Source organism: Cryptomeria japonica, chromosome 10, assembly GCF_030272615.1.
Source record: "Cryptomeria japonica chromosome 10, Sugi_1.0, whole genome shotgun sequence".
Classification (NCBI taxonomy): domain Eukaryota; kingdom Viridiplantae; phylum Streptophyta; class Pinopsida; order Cupressales; family Cupressaceae; genus Cryptomeria; species Cryptomeria japonica.
In genome coordinates this window covers 142,831,530-142,838,450 of record NC_081414.1, presented here as the reverse complement: position 1 = coordinate 142,838,450, position 6,921 = coordinate 142,831,530, and positions in this window count along the sequence as shown.

Genomic DNA, 6,921 nt, shown 5'->3' with positions numbered 1-6,921 from the left:
TCTGAAATACTTAACTATAGGTGTATTGCCAAACCATAATTCATAAGGTTTCTTACCGGTTTCTCCTTTGATATGTACTCTATTGAATCTATAAACTATTGTACTAATTGCTTCTCTCCAATAGATATGAGGTATATTAGCTTCCATCATCATTGTTCTAGCAACATCCAAGATAGTTCTGTTTTTCCTTTCCATAACTCCATTCTTCTTAGGTGTCTGGGGAGCAGAAAATTATCTTCGTATACCATGCTTGTCATAAAAGTTATTAAACTCACAGGATGTGAATCCTCCACCATGATCTGATCTCAAATGTTTAATCTTCAATAATGTCTCAGTTTCCACTTTAGCCTTAAAGATTTTAAACTTTTCAAATGCTTCAGATTTTTCTCTTAAAAAGGTAACCCACATCATTCTAGAATAATCATCAATGATTAGCATGAAATATCTATCACCATGAAAACTTTTAACTCTAGTAGGGCCACACAAATCAATATGAATAAGATCAAGAACATCATTTGATTTATCTTGTGTACTCCTAAAAGAGGTTCTGACCTGTTTACCCATTTGACATTCTTTACAAACCAGATTATAGGGGTTCATAATCTTAGGTATATCTCTAACAACCTTAGTTGAATTGATGTTCGCAATGCAATCAAAATTCACATGACACTGCCTTTTATGCCATAGCCAACTTTCATCAGTCTGTGTAATCAAACATGTCTTCTCACCAGAGTTCAAATGAAATATGTTACCTTTTATCTGTGTACCGGTTGCAATCTCCAAGCCAGATCTATTAATGATCTTTCATTTTCCATCCTTGAACTGTAATTGAAATACCTTATCTACCAATTATCCTACACTCAAAATATTAGGCTTCAAACCTTCAAGATAATAAACATTGTCAGTATTACTCTTACCATCCAATGATATAGTTCCTTTTCCCTTAATCATACATGCCTTGTCATCTACAAATCTAACTAGTCCACCATCAATTTCTTGCAAAGATGGAAACTTCCCTTTATCTCCAGTTATATGATGTCAACAACCACTACCAATTACCCATTCATCCTTATCCTTAATTTTAGTAGCAAGTGCCTTCTCCTTAGGTGCATTCTCTTCCAGTGCCGAATCATCTTCCTTGATAGCCAAGAAAACCCATTCTTTTCCATTGCCGAATCCACTAGCAGAATCTTATGTTGGTTCATCATCCGAATTAGTAATGCCTTCCTCATCCGCTATGTAGCATGATTTGTCTCTATTTTTCTTGAATCTATACTTGTTCGGATATCTAGGGTTAGGCTTAAATGATCTTTTAACTCTGTCTTCAAATCTTGAATTTCTTTCAGGACATCTAGATGCAAAATGACCAATCTTATTAAATGCAAAATGTTTAAAAGTTGCTTTTCCTTCATACTTACTTCCTACCAGTCCTTTTGATATTCTTCTAGCAAATAGTGCTTCAAGTTTCTCAAACTCATCATCTTCTCTCTTCTTATCTTCTATCTCTTTTGTATATAAAGCTTTGTAGTCTTGCTTACCAATTGTAGATGTACATGCATGAAAAGCAAGTTCAGTCTTCGCAGCTCCAGAAGGTCCAAATTCCTCAACCTCAAAAGAAGATAGTTTCCCAACCAAAGTATCTTTGTTGATGGATGTATTAGCCATTATTCTCAACTCATTAATAGCAGCAACCTTTATTTTTTAAGCCGGTGGTAGGGTTCTCAAGACATTACAAATAATTTCATCTTCACTCAGAGTTCCACCACAACATTGAATTACCATAACAATCTCATTTACCCTTTCCATGAATGCAGTAATCCTTTCATCTTCTTCCATCTTTAGGTTTTCATATCTCACCCAATAACCATCAAGTTTAGCAATCTTTAATATAGGGTCACCTTCATTAAGAGTCTTCAATTTATCCCATATAGCCTTTCCAAATGATTTATCAGTAAATCCCATTATTTTCTGATCAGAAAGTGCACACAAGAGGGCTTCTCTTGCTCTACAATCATTCTCTGTTGGAGAATTCACACTCCAACGAGAAATTGTAGGTGATTAAAGGTTTTGTCATTGATGGCAACCTTGCAATCATATGATACCGACAAGACAATTATACCAGCACCGGCAATGACAAACTCTACACCGGCACACAGAACACCAGTAGTGAAAGGAAGGATACCGACACCCAGGCCAAAAGGAATTTTGTTGATAATATATTTTGTAGTTAATTGTAAAATCATTGTAAGCTGACATGGTGAGTTGTAATATGACTCATATATATATGAGATCATTATAGAACATTTTGTAATAAGGTGATAGGCGAAATAATGTAGACCTAATATGTGAATATTAGGTTAAGGGTTTATGTATGCAACAGAGCTAAAATCGGTACTGGATCTGGCATAGCAGATGGTATTTTGAAGTAGTACAAGACATTGGATTATTATAATCCATTTTTGTAAGTCAGTGTGACTTCCTTTTGTAATTGAGCAGTGAGCTCTAGGCACTTGGCCTTTCTGCATGTGCAAGCCCCTATTGTAGCAGTAATATTCCCTTATTGGCTAGTAAGTGAATATTGTGGGTCACAAATCCCACCAAGGTTTTTCCCACACTGAGTTTCCTCATTAAACTATTGTGTTATGGTTTTCTCTTCATGTGGTTATTGTCTTTCTTGTTTACTGCATTACTTTTGATTTACCAGTACATTGTATTGACATGCTTTACATGTTTTAATTCAAGTAAATTAATAAACTGGTTAGATACTGATTCACCCCCCCCCCCCTCTCAGTGTCTTTGGGAATCCTAACAATCGGTATCAGAACTTGGTCCTCTATTTTCAGAAGTCTAACAGCTTGAGGAAGATCTTGACACCGGTAGAGATGGAAAACTTGAGAGAACAATTGAAAATAGCTCTTTCAGACTATGATGCAAAAAAGGTGAAGAATATCAAACTTAAAGATGATCTAAAGGTTGCTCAAGATATCATTCAAGCACTTCAAGAAAATATTACCATTGCAAGAAATAATAGAAGAGAACTTTGTGAAAAAATGCAGAATGAGAATGATGAGAAGGAAACTCTTAATGATCTGGTAAACAAGCTAAGACAAGAAATAAGTACAACACAAAATGAGATGCAGGATATGACTATGAGATTTTGTAAAGAAATTGAAGATAAGAAGAAGAATGAAGAAGACTTGACCAGAAGACTAAATGATGCTAGAAATGAGAACACAAGACTTAGTCATGAAAATGATATGTTGAAGACATATTTAATGCACAGACAAAATGACAAAACTGAACTCATAAGACATAAAGGAATCTTGGAAAGTGAACTAACTGCTGCAAATCATCACAAAGAAAAATTCAAGTAAAGCTCAGAAGAACTTGGTGACGTGTTGCAGAATCAGAAACCTAATGGTGACACAAATGGGCTTGGCTTTGAAGTTGGTGAAATCTCCGGTACTACAAACAATCATGATCATATAAAACCGGTAAGACAACCTACTGCTTACAAATTTAATGGCAAATGCTTTAACTCTAACAAGTATGGTCATAGAGCAAATCAGTGTAGATCTAGAAATTATCAGAACACTAATACATCCACCAGTCAATGTTCTAAATGCAACAAAGTTGGTCATAATTCAAAAAATTGCAGAATGAATGTAAGATGTTATGTTTGTGGAAGATTTGGACATTTATCTAATCAATGCAGAACACATACCGACATAGGATATGGGAAAGCTATTCAGAAAAACAATGTGACTTGTTATGCCTGTAACAAGATTGGACACATTGCTAAATTTTGTAGAGGCAAGATCTCACCGGCAAAGAACAAAGGTCCTAGTTTGAAAGGTAAAGAAAAGGTTGAAGAAGTAAAGCAAGAATTCTAAAAATAATGGATTAGAAAGTCAGATCAGAATGTTGATGTGAATACTCCTCCACTGGCAGAATAGAGTAACACTCCACCGACAGGAGACTCTTCATCTAACTGAAGGAAAATACTTTGAGGGTTTAGCAACTAAATGAGAAACATGCTATTATTCCCTCTGTTGATGGTAAGAAGTTGAAATTACTTCTATACCGACAGATAAGTTAAGTCATTACTTAATCGGCAAGCATTAAATGTGGTAGTTGGAGATAATGACATTATAAAGCAAGTGTTTTGGCTCCATTTTCATTCACCGAGCATTCAAACTTTTGAGAGCGAGAAAATTTCTGAGCGAAGGCACCCTTAGCAAAGCAATTCATCAAGCAAATCATTCCTTAAGGCAGATAAAGGTATTTATATCCATGGCTTCTTCATCTACTCCTAAATTTATTGCAAACCCTATTGTTGTTGAAGTAGTTAAGTGCCCTAGACCCGTCTTCAAATTGGTTCCCAAAATTGCTAAGAAAGATGATGACATAGGTGCATTCTCCCAAATCCCTAAAGGAGTAGTTTATGCTGAAGACCCTAGAATGTATATACATTGTCATATAGAGGAATTGGGTGATGATGAAATCAAAAATATGTATAAATCTATAATTTGTGATGAATCCAGAAATGGCAAAACTGAACACAAGATAATAGAAACCCTAGGTTTTACAGAAATTGTTAGTATCCTAGATTTTCTTAAGGATATCATAAGAATTGTGCTAAGCAGGGTTCATGGTGAATTCTTTTGGTTGGACTGTATTCACAAGATTACTAAGGAAGCTGTCAAAGCAGTAATAGGGTTACCTTCCACTGGTAACAGACTTGACAAAACCAAGAGAGCCTCAAATGACACAGTGATAGACCTAATTGGTGCAACATTTGACAAGAGATCACTAAGGGTAAATGATGTAATGGATATCAATGTCAAATTTATCAGTATGATCTTAGGCTACAAAAATACACATGCAAATAGGTTAAACTCAGTCTCTAGCCTATGCATTAAAAGTTCCTATGATATGGTAAATGATAATGCAAGGATAGACATATGTGAATGGCTTAAAGATGAACTGATTGATAATTTGGGAAAGATAAAGAAAGACAAAAAGGGAACATTCAGATTTGGAAACCTACTTGTTTGTCTGATGTTGTACATAACCAAACAAGTACTCGGTATTGGTATTAGAAATTTTGGTTTTGATATACTGGTAGGCAAACAATTGTTAGATTTACTAAACAACATGGGAGAGAACAAGGAAAAGAACTTAAATGAGTATTTTCAGGCATTGAAGGCCCGAATGAAAACTAGAGTTAGATTGTCACAAACAATTGTGGACAAATATAAGGATGAAATCTATTTTGTGATAAAGAAGGATGAAATTTGGATGGAGGCAATTATTCCTTGAACCATCTGGGTAACTGAAATGGGGTATGAAACTGATGACAACATAATAGAAACTTATGCAAAAGCCCTCCTAGAAGCTCCAAAGGAACCTAAAGAAAAGGTTTTTGGCAGTGTTGAAACAATAGATAGCCAAATTCAATGAAGAAAAAGGGTTAAGAAGGTTGAGGCAATTGTTAGAAAAGGAACCTAGCAGGCACAAGCTATCAAGGAAGATGTATTAAGACAAACCGGTATTAAGGAGAATGAACTAGAATAACTTCAACCGGAAATTCATCTGTCACTGGTTACAACTTGCTCTGAAAGTGACATACTAGCTAAATTAAAAAGAGTTGAAAGGAAGAGAAAAACTTCACCGGTACCCTCACTTTCTCCTAGAAAAACAAGACAGAAGCAACAAGCAGTGAGGCCCCCTGCAAAGAAACTGACGCCAAAGAAAAAGAAGATGACCCCTAAGAAGAAGATTCAACAAACTATTTCTCCCATTGATAAACTTCTCAATGAAATAAAAGAGTATGGAAAGCTGAAAAATATTAACAAATTATATGACACACTATCAGCTGATGATAAGGAGAAAGTAGAGAACAGTGTAATCTTACACTTAGATATTTACAAGAAATTTTTGATGCAAGTTGTTGATGAAATACCACCAGATCTGTATAATAGACTAGAAGCTAGAAGGCTAGCTATTGTTGAGCTTGATAAGAAAATAAAGATTGAAAAACTATTTGTTGTACATCTTGTCAACTCACCTAATGAGATAGATCAATTGATCTCTAAGGCTAACCAGTCAGTAGTTTCAACTACTCACCAACATGTAGCAGTGATGGTAGGTAGAGTGAATGAGGTAACAGAAGAAACAACTGATGCATGGGATATATTCCTTGTAGAGAAGGAGAAACAAGAAGAGTATAGAAGCCCTAAACCCATCAAGGTATATCAAAAGGATAAAGGAAAAGGTAAGGTTGGTGGACCACCCAATATAAAAATAACAAACAACTTATCCTCACCACCTTTAGATACTCCACCGATAGTTACTAATGATAATCAACCGGCTACTAAGAGTATGGACACACCACAAGAGGATATAAATCCTGATTCTATGGTGTTATATACAATGAACATTGACACTCAGAAACTCAATATTGTGGTGGATAAAGAATCAACTAGAAAATCAGATGTGGCAACAGAGCCACCAGCAGAAAACATTACAGTGACCCCGGACACCGGAAAGGCAAAGACCACAGATGTACATAATGATTCATCTACTGAGCCACCAGCAACAGGTAGTACACAAGAAAAATTGGCAGTGGACAACACTGAGAAATAGACAGAGAAAAAGGCTCCCTCACAGGAACAGGTTCATGCAGAGATAGTGACACCGGCAACAGCTGAGAAACCCAAACCTTTGCTTAGAGAAATGCAAACATAAACTGACCTACCAGAGGTCACTACAAGAAAAGAAGTTACTCACACTAGCAGAATACAGATTGTTGGTTCTTCCATAGCAGAATTCAGACCAACAAATGTGATAGAAGTTCTATTGGATTCAATTAAGAAAATAACAAAGTGCAGTGTACAAGTATACAAAGCTATTGATGAT